This window comes from Felis catus, chromosome B3 (genome assembly GCF_018350175.1).
Source record: "Felis catus isolate Fca126 chromosome B3, F.catus_Fca126_mat1.0, whole genome shotgun sequence".
NCBI classification, from domain to species: domain Eukaryota; kingdom Metazoa; phylum Chordata; class Mammalia; order Carnivora; family Felidae; genus Felis; species Felis catus.
The window spans coordinates 44,502,806-44,519,576 of record NC_058373.1 but is presented as its reverse complement, the minus strand read 5'-3'; the positions used below and the strand labels follow the sequence as shown (position 1 = coordinate 44,519,576).

Genomic DNA, 16,771 nt, shown 5'->3' with positions numbered 1-16,771 from the left:
TAAACACTGTATTTTAGTGTATACCATAAATTTTACAATATGTAAGCAAATTTTTATTTTTGCCACTTTATGTAATTCATCCTGTTTTTAAAGAAATCCATGTTGGGTGCATAAATATTTACAATTTTTATATCCTCTTGTTGGATTGTTCCCTTTACCATTACATACTGTCCATCTTTGTCTCTTGTTACAATCTTTATTTTAAAGTCTATTTTGTCCAATATAAGTATTGCTACCTCAGCTCTCTTTTTGCTTCAACTTGCACGTTATATGTTTTTCCATCCTTTTACTTCCAGTCTGTCTTTAGTCTGAATGTGTCTCTTGTAGGCAGCATATAGATGAGTCTTGCGTTCTTATCCATTCAGTTACCCTATGTCTTTTGACTGGGACATTTAGTCCATTTACACACAAAGTAATTACTGATAGGTATGTACTTATTGCCATTTTGTTACTTTTTTATGGTTGCTCTTGTAGTTCCTCTCTGTCCCTTTCTTTTCTGCCTCTCTTCCCTTGTGGTTTGTATCTTTCTTTAGTGATATGCTTACATTCCTTTCTCTTTATTTTTTGCATATCTATTAGAGGTTTTTAACCTGTGGTTACCATTAGGTTCATATATAACAACTTATGCGTATAGCAATCTATATTAACTTGACTGTTACTTAAATTTGAACCCATTCTAAAAGCACTAAATTTTTACTTCACTCCCTGCCTCCATGTGTTAGTTATATATGATGTCTTAATTTACATCCTTTTATCTCATGAATCCTTGCCTAATTTTTATAGATTATATTTAATTTTACTGCTTTTGTGCTTCTTTCTTTTCTCACTCCTGCTTATGGTCTTTCCTTCCACTCAAAGAGCTCTCTTTAACATTTCCTTTAAGGTTCACTGAGTGGTGATCGACTCCTTTAACTTTCATCTGGGAAACTCTTTCTCTTTCCTATTCTGAATGGTAGCCTTGTTGGATACAGTATTCTTGGTTGCAAGTTTTTTCCTTCCAGTTCTTTGAATGTATCATGCCACTCCCTTCTGGCCTGGAAAGTTTGTGCTGAAAAACCAGCTAAGAGCCTTATGGAATTTCCTTTGTAACTGTTTTCTTTTCTCTTGCTGCTTTTAAAATTCCCTATCACTAATTTTCATCATTTTAATTATTATGTGTCTTAGAATGGCCCTCCTTGGGTTGGTTTTGTCAGGAACTCTCTGTGCCTCTTGGATCTGGATTTCTGTTTTCTTCCCCAGATTTGGTAAGTTTTCAGCTATTATTTCTTCAAATAAATATTCTTCTTCCTTTTCTCTCTCTTCTCCTTCAGGGATCCCTATAATGCAAATGTTACTATGCTTATGGTATCACTGAGTCCCCTTAACCTGTTGTCTTTTTTTATTATTCCTTTTTTTCTTTTTGGTGTTCAGTTTGGTGGTTTTCCATTACACTGTCTTCCAAGTCAGTGATCCATTTTTTCTGCCTCCTCTCATCTGCTGATTCCCTCAAATGTGTTTTTACTTTCCACTATTAAGTCCTTCATCTCTTGTTGGTTCTTTTTTATATTTTCTATCTCTTTGTTGAAGGTCTCACTGAGATTCTCCACTCTTTTCTCAAGCCCAGTTAGCATCTTTATGACCATTACTTCCAATTCTTTATCAGGAATACTGCTTATATATGTTTCATTTGGCTCTCTTGATGTAGTTTTGTCCTAGTCTTTCATTTGGGACATATTCCCCTGTCTCCTCATTTTGTTTAACTCTCTGTTAAAGTGCCAGTCTAGAGCTGCTGTGGGCTTGGAGTTGGGCAGTGTCAGCAGTCAAACCAGATGCCTGCCCTCAGTCTGTCTGCAGAGGCTGCAAATGCACTGACTGACAGGGTACTCTCCGCACTGCCAATTTATAGGGTTCAGCAGCTAGGGCTACAGATAAATGGGTGTATGTGGTTATCTTCCCCTCTCCACAGGACAGGAGTCACTTTGGAGTGGTGCCAGCCACTGCTGAGGCTGCTTATAGAATGACATGTGACAGGAGCCACTCAGAAGGGATGCCTGCTGAATAGGGCAGGTTGGGTGGGACAGATCTGCAGAATGTGAGGACGGGGAATGTGGTGTTAGCAAGGTAGGTGGAGAATGTTCACTGATTCCCACAAGTGTCCTGCTATCTAGGGTAGGCTAGGATAGGGGAGTGTGGAGAAACTGGCACCCACAGGCCCTTTTGTTCTTGGAGAATTCTCCTAAAGATCCCTGTTCCTCCAACACACATTCTGAGATTAGTAAATAAATCTCATTCATGTACACCCGCGTTTTCAAACTGCTGCTTCTATGCTGTATCTTGGTGGAGTTACTTGTCATGCTAGCTGTTTGAGTGCAGGGACTCGGTTTCCTATCACCCTCCAGCTCTCCCAGAGCTAAGCCTGTTGATTTTTAAAATACCCAGAGTTAAGCCCCACTGATTGTTAAAAAAAAAAAAAAAAAAAAAAAAATCACAGTTAAGCACTACTGGTTTTCAAAGCCAAATATTATGGGGATTCACCTTCTCACCACAGGTCCCCTGTGTATGCTAGTGAGGGGCCTGCTCTTCTCCCTTCCTGGTGAGTATGGTGTCCTTCCAATTTGTGATTAGTTTCCCAGAACCTTGGTCCCTGGCTGATGGCATCTCCACCCATTCTATCCTTTTTAATGTGGCCTCCTCTCTATGATTAACTGTAGAAAGTCTGTTCTGCCAGTCTTTGGGTCATTTTCTGGGTTGGATATGCTGATCTGGCTGTTACCTAGATGTGCCCATGGAATGAGGTGGACTTAAGATTCTCATACACTGCCATTTTCCCAGAAGTCCTCCCCTGCTCTTTTTTGGTACTAATAAGCATAAGAAATCTTCAGAAGAGAGAGGGAAAAATAGCCATTATGAAATACAAAACATACTATTCTCCATAACAAAGGCCTGACCTTAAGAAAAATTACTTTACCAGACAACTTGAGCCCCTTCTATCCTTCTTGTTTCACACCAGGGGAGGAAATACAAAGCTAAAAATCAATTCTGAAAGGAATCAGGCGCAAAACCCCTCAAATTTAATCATAAGGTTATAGACTGCTTCCCCTCCCCAATACTGACCATCCCATCAAAAAGGCTCTAGTACGACAGTGGATTACAACTGAGAGCAGCAAGACACCAACTCTATTTAAAAAGGAATTACTAGGGAAACCCAAAGATAATAAGGGAGACAGAAACAAGGACAGGAGAGGAAATTGAAGCCTAACACCTACATCTACAGTAAACATTAAACACAACCTAACTCCTAGTTAGATAAACATAAAACCTCACCCTAAAAGCCTGTTTACCTCAGTTCCTTTTAATCAATACATCGTGTCCAGCTTTCAACAAAGAATTACAACGCAGGTTAAAAGGCCAGAATAAACAGTCTGAAGAGACAAAGCAAGTATCAGAACCATATTCAGCTTTGACATTTATACTGGAATTATCAGGTAGAGAATTTAAAATAATTAAGATTAATATATTTATCCCTGAATAATACAGATGCAAAATCCTCAACAAAATATATTAAACCAAATTCAACACTACAGTAAAAAATTCACACACCACAATCAGTTGGGATTTACTCCAGGGATGCAAGGACAGTTCATCACCTGCACATATATGTGATGCAGCACATTGACAAAATGAAGGACAAAAATCATATGATCATTCAATAGATAGAGAAAAGCATGACCAATTTCAACATCCATTCATGACAAAAAGTCTCAACAAATTAGGTATAAAGGGAATGCACCTTAATATAATACAGGCCATATATGACATGCCCACAGGTAACATCCTACTCAATGATGAAAAGGTGAAAACTTTTCCTGTAAGATCAGGAACAAGACAAGGATGTCCACCCTCACCACTTTTATTCAACATAGTATTGGAAATCCCCACCAGAACAATTCTATAAGAAAAAGGAAGAAAAAAGAAAAAAAGAAAAGAATAGGCATCCAAGTCAGAAAGGAAATAATAAAACAGTCTCAATTTGCAGATGATATGTTTCTATATACAGAAAACCCTAAAGATGCCACTAAGAAACTGCCAGAATAAATGAATTCAGTAAAGTTGCAGGACACAAAATCAATATAAATCAGTTGCATTTCTACACTAACAATATCCTATTAGAGAAAATAAGAAAACAATCCCATGTACAATTGCATCAAAAAGAATAAATTAAAGTACTTAGAAATAAATTTAACCATGGAGGGGAAAGATCTGTACACTGAAAAGTATATGACATTGATGAAAGAAATTGAAGACAAAAAGAAATGGAAAGATATTCCATGCTCATGGATCATGATTATTTAACAATAGTTAATATTGTTAAAATGCCCACACTATTCAAAGCAATCTACAGATTGAATGCAATCTCTAACAAAATTCCAATGGGGTATTTTTTACAGAAATAAAATAAGCAATCCTAAAATTTGTGTGGAACCAAAAAAAAAAAAAAAATCCGAAGAGTCAAAGCAATCTTGGAGAAAAAGAACAAAGGTGGAGGCCATAAAAAGGAATGATAACATGCATATACATACATACATGCACAACCTCCAATCACTATACTAACTGGAATCAGTGAGATGCAAAGAACTACATAATATATGATTCCATGTATTTAAAAATTCCAGAAAAGAAAAACCTTAGAACCAGAAAGCAGATCAGTGGTTGCCTAGTGCTGAAGGTGAGAGGGGTAAAATTGAGGACTGGTTGCAAATGGGCACAAGAGTACTTTCTGGGGTAATGAAAATGTTCTAAACCTGGATTGTGGTGGTAACTGCGTAACTGTTTAAATTCACTATAATCACTGAACTGCACACTTAACAGGTGATTATTATGTATATAAGTTATACCCCCCCCCCCAATAAAGCTGTTTAGAAATGTTTGAAGAGTTTTCTGGTGGAAAAAAGAATATAATCCTTCCATGCTTTTCAAATAGAATGAAATTTCAGAGACAATAATTCTAGGGAGTTAGAATTTTAGCCAATATGAGGAAGTACATACACTGATAATCAGAGTTATCCAATAAGAATACTCTGGATTTCTAAAGCAAGCACAATGGTACTGTTGGTTGGCCAACCCAACAGACATTCCTGATATCTTCTTCTTTATCTATGTAACTAATGTAGGGTTTGCAAAATGACCTGCTGGATACTCTGTTATTTACAGTTAAATGAATCCCAATGGATAAACCCACCTTTCAAAAGAAGGAGTCCTAAAATGGTGAAAAGGTTTCTGCCAGAGAAGGTGTGAAATACTCCTATTGGAAAGAGAGAACAATATAATTAGTTGGTTAAATTAAAAAAAATAATCATAGTTTTTGGAAAATATGTGCATTATGTATGTTCTTTGAATTAAATAAAATCAGTGATCACTGTGGGTGTATATATACAATATATACATTTCACAAAGAAGGGAATACTCTTTGCTTTATGCCATTTCAGCTTACACACACACACACACACACACACACACACACACACACACACACACCTTTTGTTCCCTGGGGAACCATGAAAAAATCAAAGTAGGAGATTACTTTTACTAGAAGATAAGAAGTACACAGAAGTGTTAATATTTGGTCTCTGCCCTGAAGGTACTGGAAAGATAATCTGTGCAGAGGCAGGTAAACACACCTAAAGTAATTAGCAGATATTAGACACCGTTCAATTAAACCATAAATTGTAGCAACAGTTAAATCCTGTAGAAGCCAACCCATTGCTGGCTTTACAAAAACACCATGATTAAAAAAAATCCTGCCTGACGGAGAAAGCAAGCAAGTGACTGACTGTCAACACCCAAAACACAGTTATTCTGATAGATGTTAAATAGTCCTCTGAAGGCTACTGACACCAACATGCTATTAGATTAATACCCATCAGATGATTTCATTTGAACAAGAGAAGTTAGTGCTTTAAAAAGAAGTTATTTAAAACAGGCTCCCCGAGATCATTTCTAGATGTGTAAATTCCATAGTGGATTATTTCTTAAATTTCACTCTTCTCTAGTGTCTGTATGTGAGATATTAAGGAGGAAGATTTGAGACATAAACACAATTTACGTACTGCTATAATGACAGTATCACAATTGGATTTTTTTTTCCTTTACGTTTTTCTATCTGCAGTCTTCCCTTCTGTTACTCTGGAATTTTTTAGAAGGGCATAATCACAAAGACCTGTGTTATCCAATACTGTATGGAAAAGCTCCAAGCTAAGGAAATTTTTGAAGTACTATAAGCAGGATTAAAGCCCTTTAACATATACATGGGTATAGTTAACAAATGATCTACTCTATGACAATACCAAGTGATAGAAAGCTTGTAAAGCAACTACAATTTTCCTATAGATCTGTGTGATATGAGTGCTTTATGCATGATCCTTTACTAAAAGGTTTTATCTTTTTTTAAAAAACAAACAAAAACCAAAAAAAAAATGATCTATAAATATTTTCTCATTTGAAGTGGACATTAGTAATCAATAAGTGTAATTTGAGTTGGTTTCCTAGGAGTTCTGTGTCACCCACTCTCTAATCCTCCCCCTACCCATTAATGAATTTGATTTCAAGATGTTTGAACAGACAGTAGGTACATGGACTCCAGGAGATAATTTGTTCTCTTGCAAACTCGGCTTTTGGGACTGACTGTAAGCTTTGTTCCTTTAACACCATGTTCACACAACTGAGAGCTGATAGGACTCATACTCCAAGTAATAAATGAGTTGCTGAGAGTTCATGTACAGCAAACCTTTATCATGGCAGATATGGCATCTAAATTTGAAGACAACTCTTACCTTGCTGATAGAGAATGCTTTTAAGGTGGAACCCCCTAGAAATGGAGTAAAACAGCCCAAGTAAAATGCTTCTCTTTGTTCATGAATAATCATCCACGTAACAGCTATTTGCCATAAAAAATAATAAAAATTCATCTCCATTGTCTTCTTTGTGCAACTTCTAATTAGCACACACTCTCTGACCTCATTATTCCCCATACCCAAATCTAACTTTTTAGCAAACAAATATTTAGTGCCCTTTGCAAAGGAACACTGCCCAAATGCCTGGAGGTACTTAAAGAACTAAAGCTAGAGGCACTATCAATAGATTTTTTTTTTTTTACTGTAGAGCAAATATACTGCGTGCACTATTAAATAGTGTTTAAAACCTGATACTTTCTCTGATTCACTTCTTAAAGTTGTTCGCTTTTTAAATTGCTCAGCTTGATTTTCAACCTAACAGAGCTCTGTTTTACATTCACCTTTTAAGGTATTTCTTCAAAAGCTGTTTATTGCCATTATTGCTTTAAACTGGTTTTATTTATTTAAAGAAAAATTTTTAATGTTTATTTTTGAGAGACAGAGTGCAGGGGAGGGGCAGAGAGAGAGACACACACAGACTCTGAAGCAGGCTCCCGGCACAGAGCCCAACGTGGGGCTCGAACTCATGAACCGTGAGATCAAGTTGAGCTCAGATCAACTGAGCCTAAGTTGGACGGTTAACCAACCAAGCTACCAAGGTGCTCCAAACTGGTTTTATAATTATGCTATACATTCCTTCCACAATGAACTTTCTTGCCTTCAAAATATGTATATCAGAATTTAAATGTTGGTCACATGGCATTTATAGATTTACTTGCCTCTACTACTGAACATCAACTCAGATAACACTTTCCATATATTTCACGCACAGAGAAATAGCATAACAACGTCAGTGAATGGCACTAATATCCTAAAATCGAAATGACCCAAGGAATGAAGAGAGGTTTTTGGTTTTGTTTGCTTGTTTGTTTTGCTTTATGTTAGAACCACAAATTTAACTTAATGATTTGAAGTGGAGAGAAAATATAGCTTCTTTATTTCATCTATAGCTGATATTTTATAAGCTCCCATCCACTACTTAGTGAGGAAAAAAATAGCTAAATGTGTAACTGAGTTCAAAGCTAAGTCTGATGCGATTGTTTATTCAGCCTTTTTAGAAAATGTTCAATCTGTCAGCCATTCCTTCTTGCTATTTCTCTAAGACACAATCTGGCTGTCTGGAGAGAGTGCTGTCATACACATCCTCGTGAACTTGAGAGAAAGAGACCCCTTGGGCATGAGCTGGCTGGCACTCTGGCTCTCCAGGATAAATAATGTCCCCCTGTTGGGTGTCCTGCCAGCCTCAGTGCTGGAATTTGCAGTTGGTGAATTGTTGGCCTGTTTTCTTGGCTTGGCCAGTACTTTCCATGATGCAGCCCCAGTGACAAAGGTACATTGCCCTTCTAGGGTGAGCCTCTGAGGCAGGCCCCCAGCCACTTCTCTTTGTCATGCTAGTTGCCGAAGTTTATTTGATGGTGCTGCACCTCCAGTTAGTGTGGCAAAACCTGTGCAGTGACCTCATCCCAGAGTCCGGAAGGGGACTTAGGTGGGAGAGAGAAGAGAAGTTGGGAAAGCTCCTTTGGCTTCAGTTACATCCATTTACAAAACATGTGAGTGCAAATGTTCTGGTTCTTGATATTCTGGATGCCTCAGCAACCACACCCCTGGCTCCATACTTTAACTTCTATCATTTCCACATTGTTCTAGCCTGACTCCAAGCACATACTCCAAGATACGGTTTCTAGTATTTGCCTTTGAACACCTCTCCCTTCACCAGAAAAATCTTAGGTAAGAGGACCTGGAAATACACCTAACAGACAGATATAAAATAGAATCTCATTGATCTGTAATTAGCAAAGACTTCACTACACAATTTAAGAAGAATTTCCACCTCTAACATTTTTCTCATATACGGCAACTCACAGGCAGCTACTTGTATCACCCAATAAGACATAAGACTTAGGAGACAATGTAAGAAACAGAAAATAATTATTTGTAAGTAGTATATTATTCTTTTAATAAGTGAAGGTTATCTAATGTGCTTGAGAATATGTAAAAACGGTTTCATTCATTCATATAGTGTACAATGAAACAACATTTGTTTGCCATCTTTATTATCAGAGAAGGCAAGTTTGTTCACTTCAAAGGAAACTAGAGATAAATTGTAACTTACCCAGTTTTAATCACATTATGAATGGCTAAAGCAAAATTCATGAAGTCTTCCATATTACAAATTACCAATTACAAATCAATGTACAATTTTTAAACTCAAGTTAAAGTGAAAATGTATACCAAACATTGTTTAATATAGAATGCTGAAAAAAATAGAGGAGCGATTTTCTAAAATCATGTAATTTTGTAGAACTCAAGACACAGCTCTTGATGCGCAATGCTTGGACTAGGTTAGTAGTTCTTACCCTAGCAAATTCCTGTCTAGCTTCTCAAAAGTGAAGGCCTTATCCTACAATGAAAAAAAGAAAAGACCTTTTGTCCAGAATATTCTCAACCCCAGTTAGTTTTTAGTATGTGCTGCTGTAACACCTTAAAGCATCTTAGCAACAGTCTAGTCTAAAGAAGCATCAGCCAGCAAAACCATTGTATCAAGTGGCTTTGGGAAACGCAGTCCATCCATTTGTCTCAAACTCTAGCAGAAAATGAGGCAGGCACATTTATTATCTGGCCTTTAAGAATGGATCCACTCTAGGATAAGACAAAGGTTCATACCTTTCTCAGGGAGTCAGCATGAAAATTCTACAGAGTACTTCACAAAAAGAGTGAACTAAATTCATCAGCAAAATATAGGAAATTTTCAATTAACCAAATTGCTTTGGGAATAGGTTGTCCTTAAATGTCTAAGACTGCAGGATTAGTTAAATAAATTATGGTGCATATATACAATGCGCTACACAGAAGTCATTAAAAATCATGTTCCAGAATGTTAATTGACAATGAAAGTCCTGTTATATAAAATATTATACGAAAAGCAGGTCATAAAAAAGTAGGATCAATGTTTGTGTTTTGTAAAAATATATATACAAACTAGGGGTCCCTGGTGGCTCCATCGATGAAGCGCCTGACTCCTGATTTTGGTTCAGGTCATGATCTTGCGGTTAATGAGTTTGAGCCCAACATTGGGCTCAACACTGACAGCACACAGCCTGCTTGGAATTCTCTCTCTCCCTCTCTCTTTGCCCCTCCCCCTCTCACATGTGTGCATACACACATGCACTCTCAAACGAAATAAATTTTTTTTTTAACGTTTATTTATTTTTGGGACAGAGAGAGACCGAGCATGAACGGGGGAGGGGCAGAGAGAGAGGGAGACACAGAATTGGAAACAGGCTCCAGGCTCTGAGCCATCAGCCCAGAGCCTGACGCGGGGCTCGAACTCACGGACCGCGAGATTGTGACCTGGCTGAAGTTGGATGCTTAACCGACTGCGCCACCCAGGCGCCCCAATAAATTTTAATTAAAATAAATATTCAGACTAAAAAAGAGATCAAAATGTTAACAAAGATTATTTTACAAGGCTTTTTATTTTCTTTACCTTTTTCAGAATGTTTTAAATTTTGTACATTTATTATTTTGATCCAAGAAAATATGATAGAAAAATCAACTAATTAAACTACATTTTTTGGTTAACTAAAAAGTAAGCAAAGCAATTTGGGATTGTTTAAGTATTTTAGTCCATCTCTTGCTTACTAGTCAACACAAACCCAATGATCTGATGATTTTCAGTGTAATTAGTCAATTTGGCAAGACACCCTTAGCATGTTTTTAATGTGATGTCCAAAAGAGTTAAGTTTTTCTTTCATTCTGCTATTACAATGCTAAGCTGATAACGTGACACAAATTTGAAACAGATGAACACAATTACATCTTTCCTTATTTAAATATTTCCTAGGAACTACAGGTTATAAAGCTAAATATCACTCACTCATCATCACCATATGAATGAAAGTATAGAGGGTTTAATATCTACTGGTTCAGGTATCACAGCTTGGAATGGTGTTTACTGACTAAATTTCTCATTTACATTTCTTATTTGTATAGTATTTGTTTCAAAAGTTAAATGCATTTCTTATTCTATCCAAATATGAAATTTTACTCCCCATCTTTTTTACATAATGATGTACCCTAATGACCCTTCCAAACCAGTATATAAAGAGCATTCTCATTCTTTTTTAGTTGCATAGTATTCTTTTTTTTTTATGTTTATTTTTGAGAGAGAGACAGAGATAGAACGTGAACATGGGAGGAGCAGAGAGATAGGGAGACAGAACCTGAAGTAGGCTCCAGGCTCCGAGCTGTCAACACAAAGCCCAACAAAGGGCTCAAACTCACAAGCCACGAGATCATGAGCCAAAGTCAGATGCTCAACCTACTGAGCTGAGCCACCCAGATGCCCCGCATAGTAATCTTTTGTATGAATGTACCATAATTTATCCAATGGCCCCTGTTGATAGACCTCCAGGTTGTTTCCAATCTTTTGAAAAACAATGCTACAGTAAATTATCTTGTATATAAATTATTAGACAAATGTAACTCTGTAAGGTGAATTGACAGAGGTTGAATTGGTGGGTCACAGAGTATGTACATTTATAACTGTCATACAATTGCCAAATTGCCCTCCAAACAGTTATACCAATTTCTACTCGCACCAGCAATGTATGAAAGTGCCTGTTTCCCCACAGGCTTACCAATATGATGTGTTCTTAAACTTTTATATTTGCTGAACGGGTGAAAAATGGTAGCTCAGTGTAGTTTTAATAGACCTTTCTCTCTTATTATGCATGAGGTTGGGCATCTTTACACATTACATTTAAGCATCATTTTTGTTTCTCTTTCAGTGAAATCTCTAATAAGTATCTTCATGTTGAAAATACTTCATATATTTGGAAAATTAGATCTTTACAATAAGGGCTTAAAATATTTTCCCCATTTTGTCATCTTCTGATTTTGCATACAATTTTTGCCATGTATGCAAAATATACAGACATTACACATTAATATACACATAAAAACACACAAACGCACACTTCCATGTATTGATCTTTTTTTCTCTTAAGGCTCCTAAATGTTGTCATAGTTTACAAAGCCTTCCTTATTCTGAGATATAAATCTTTCATGCTTTTTCTTTAATTTGATGGGTTCATTTATTCATATTAAAATTTCTAAACATTTGGATTTTTCTCAGTATTCAGTGTGAAGTATGAATACAACTTTATTTTTTTCAGATGCTACCCTGTTGTCTCTTTACCATTTTTTGAATGCTTCATTTCATCCCACTCTTTCTGTCACCTTTTAATGTATTAAAAATATTAGTTATTTTTTAAAAATAGGAAGTTTGAACAGACCTATAAGCAACAAAGAATTTGAGTCAGTTCAATCAAAAAACTCCCAAGAGGGGTGCCTCAGTGGCTCAGTCAGTTGAGTGTCCAACTTTTTGATTTCAGCTCAGGTCATGATCCCAAGGTCTGGGATAGAGCCCCGAGATGAGCTCGAGGCTACAGGCTCTATAGAGCCTGCTTAAGATTCTCTCTCTCTCTCTCTCTCTCTCTCTCTCTGTCTCTGTCTCTATCTCTATCTCTATTTCTCTCTCCCTCTCCCCAGTTTGCATGCTCTCTCTAAAAAAATAAAATAAAATAAAGTGAAATAAACCTTTAAAAAAACAAAAACAAAAACTCCCAACAAACAAAAGTTCAGGACCAGATGGCTTCACAGGCAAATTCTACCCAACATTTAAATAAGAGTTAATGCCTATTTTTCTCAAACTATTCCAAAAAATAGAAGAGGAAGGAAAATTTCCAGATTCATTCTATGAGGCCAACATCAAAACCAGATGAAGATACCACTAAAAAAGAGAACTGCAGACCAGTATCTCTGATGAACATACATGAAAAATTTCTCAACAAAATACTGCCAAATTGAATCCAACAATACATTAAAAAAAATCATTCACCAGGGGTGCCTGGGTGGTTCAGTAGGTTAAGCATCTGACACTTGATTTGGGGTCAGGTCATGATCTCACATTTGATGAGTTCAAGCCCCATGTTGGGCTCTGCACTGACAGCACAGAGTCTTCTTGGGATTCTCTGCCTCTCTCTCTCTCTCCCCTACACGTGTGTGCGCTTTCTCGTGCGCTCTGTCTCAAAATAAATAAACTTAAAAAAATAATTCATCATGGTCAAGTGGGATTTATTTGCAAATGAGTCAACACGATACATCACATCAATATGCAAAAGGTTAAGAACTATATGATCATTTCAATAGATACAGAAAAAGTATGTGACAAAGTATAACATCATTCATGATAAAAACCCTCAACAAAGTAGGTTTAGAGGAAACATACCTCAACATAATGAAGGGCATATATGAAAAAACCATAATAAACATCACACTCAATGGAGAAAAATTGAGAACTTTCCCCCTGAGGTCAGGAACAAGAACAAGAATGCCCATTCTCACAATTTTTATTCAACATAGTACTTGAAGTCTTAACCACAGCAATCAGACAACAAAAAGAAATAAAAGGCATCCAAATTGGAAAAGAAGAAGTAAAACTTTCACTATCTGCAGATGACATGATATTATATGTAGAAAACCCCAAAAGGCTTCACCAAAAAATTACTAGGACTTATAAATGAATTCAGTAAAGTCGCAGAATACAAAATCAATGCACAAAAATCTACTGTGGTTGTATATGCTAATAATGAAGTAGCAGAAAGAGAAATTAAGAAAATGATCCCATTTGGGCTCCTGGGTGGCTCAGTCAGTTAAGCATCCAACTTCGGCTCAGGTCAGGATCTCACAGTTCATGAGTTCAAGGCCCGCAATAGGCTCTGCAATGACACCTCAGAGCCTGGAGCTTGCTTTGGATTCTGTGTTTCCCCCTCTCTCTCTACCCCTCCCCCACTTGCACTCTATCTCTCTCTCCTTCTCAAAAATAAATCAAACACTTAAAAAATTTTTCTTAAAGAAAGAAAATACCTAGGAATAAACTTAACCAAAGAGGCAAAATACCTGTACTCTGAAAACTATAAAACACTGATGAAAGAATTTTAAGATGATACAAACAAATGGAAAAACATTCCATGCTCATTGGAAGAACACTGTTCAAATGTCTCTACTACCCAAAGCAATCTAGAGATTTAATGCAAGCCCTATCAAAATACTAACAGCATTTTTCACAGAAGTACAACAAACTATCCTAAAATTTGTGTGGAACTACAAAGGACCCCAAATAGCCAAAGCAATCCTGAAAAAGGAAAACAAAAAAGGAGGTATCACAATTCCAAACTTCAAATTATATTATCAAACCACAGTAATTATAACAGTATAGTACTGGGCCAAAAATAAACACGTTGATCAATGGGACAGAATAGGAAACCTAGAAATAAACCCACAATTATATGGTCAATACATCTTCAACAGAGGAGGAAAGAATATGCAATGGGAAAAAAGTTTCTTCAAAATGAAATGGGAAAACTGGATACCTACACACCAAAAAATGAAACTGGACCACTTTCTTACACCATACACAAAAATAAACTTAAAATGGATTAAAGACCTAAATGTGAGACTGAAACCATAAAAATCCTTGAAGAGAGGTCAGGCAGGAGTAATGTGTCTCACACTGGCCAGAGCAACATTTGCTAGATTTTCCTTCCTGAGGCAAGAGAAATAAAAGCAAAAATAAGCTACCAGGACTACATCAACGTAAAAAGTTTCTACAGAGTGAAGGAAACCATCACCAAAACTAAAAGGCAACCTACAGAATGGAAGAAGGTATTTGCAAATGACATAGGCATTAAGGGATTAGTATCCAAAATCTATGAAAAACTAATACAACTCAACACCCAAAAAAACCCCAAATAATCCAATTTAAAAATAGGCAGAAGACATGAACAGACATTTCTCCAAAGACATATAGATGGCCAATAAACACATGAAAAGATGCTCAGTATCACTCATCATCAAGGAAATGCAAATCAAAACTACAATGACACTTTACACATCAGAATGGTTAAAATCAAAAACACAAGAAACAACAAGTGTTGGCAAGGATGTGGAGAAAAAGGAAACCTCTTGCACGGTTGGTGGGAATGCAAACTGGTGTGGCCACTCTGGAAAACAGTACAAAGGTTCCTGAAAAGCTAAAAATAGAACTACCCTATAACCCAGTAATTGCACTACTAGACATTTACCCCCAAAATACAAAAACACTAATTCAAAAAAATACATACACCCATATGTTTACTGCAGCATTGTTTATAATAGCCAAAATATGGAAGCAACATAACTATCCATCCACAGATGAATTGCTAAAGATGTGGTATATATAAACAATGAAATATTATTCAGTCACAAAAAAAGGATGAAATATTGCCATTTGCAACAACATGGATAGAGCTAGAGAGTATAAAGCTAAGCAAAATAAGTCAGTTACAGAAAGACAAATACCATATGATTTCACTCCTCTGTGGAATTTGGAAACAAAACAGATGAGCAAAAAAAGAGACAGAGACAGAGAGAGAGACAGACAGAGACAGAGAAAGAGAGAGAGAGAGAGAAGCAAACCAAGAAAGACTCTTAACTAGAGAGAACTGATGGTTACAAGAGGCAAGATGAGTTGGGGGATGGGTGAAACAGGTGATGGGGATTAAAGAGTACACTTAACAGGATAAGCACTGAATCATGTATAGAATTGTTGAATCACTATGTTGTACACCCGAAACTAATGTAACAGTGTACATTATACTGGAATTAAAATTAAAAACTTAATTACAAAAAAGAATTTTACCCCCCCCCCCAAATTGTGTATCTCAATTATATTCAGATCTATTTCTGGACTTTCTATTCTATTTCATTGTTCTGATGACATGCACTAATAACATACCAATTTAACAACTAATGTTTTACAGCATACCTTGCTATCTGGAACATCTAGTCCCCCTAATTTTTGCTCGTTTTAAAAACCTTCCTACCTCTTGTTACAAAAAAATATTCACATATGTAGCAATAAATGTGCCTGGTTCTGAAAAAAAAAATATCTCTTTTGGTATTTTAGAGATACCATGTTAAGTTTATAAATTAACTTTGAGAAAACTGACATCTCTTTGATGTTGATTGAATCTTCCTAACCTAGAACAGGATGTACTTTTTCCCACCTTTTTCAATTATTTTAAGTCAGGAATGTTTTAAAGTTTTCTTCAGTTACAGCTTTTATAATTATTGCTAAATTTATTCGTAAGTATTTTATCTTTTGGGCTGGTATTACAGATTTTTTTCCTTCATTTTATCTTCTCTAATTGTTCTTTGTGTATATGGTAACTATTAATTTCTGTTTATCAATTTTACACACTATTTTAATAAAGTCTCTACTCACTTTTTGATTTCTTCCCAAACATGTATTTTAAGTATACAACAATATCATCTGCCAATAATGTTTGCTCCTTTGTCCTTTTAGTTCTCCTATTTTAAGATGTTCAGGAGTAAATCCAGCCTCCAACCCAATATTAACCACTCTACATCTTTGCCTTACTCTTGACTTTTGTGGGAGTAAATCTAGGGTTACCCCATTAGAAATAAAGCTTGTTTTAGGGGCACCTGGGTGGCTCAGTTGGTTGAGTGTCTGACTCTTGGTTTTGGCTCTTAGTCATGACCTCACAGTTTTGTGGGTTTGAACCCCATGTTGTACCTGTGCACTGACAGTGTGGAGCCTACTTGGGATTCTGCCTTTCCCCCATTCACACTGTCTCTGTGTCTCTCAAATAATAAATAAACTTTAAAAAAATTTTTTTCAAGAAATAATATTTGTTTGGGGTCTGAGATATATTTTATGTTTAAGAAATACCCCATTTTAGGGGTGCCTGGGTGGCTCAGTCAGTTGAGCGCCCAAC

The 16,771-nt window shown here is 36.3% G+C and overlaps 1 long non-coding RNA gene across 1 annotated transcript in view; it reads right to left on the bottom strand.

Moving 5' to 3' along the window:
* The window catches only part of LOC111560982, a 126,736-nt gene that overhangs the window by 29,229 nt on the left and 80,736 nt on the right, over positions 1 to 16,771 (bottom strand). Inside the window, exon 2 of the long non-coding RNA XR_006599180.1 lies at positions 5,219 to 5,281. This is a non-coding gene — a long non-coding RNA (uncharacterized LOC111560982). The remainder of the gene's footprint in view (positions 1 to 5,218; positions 5,282 to 16,771) is intronic.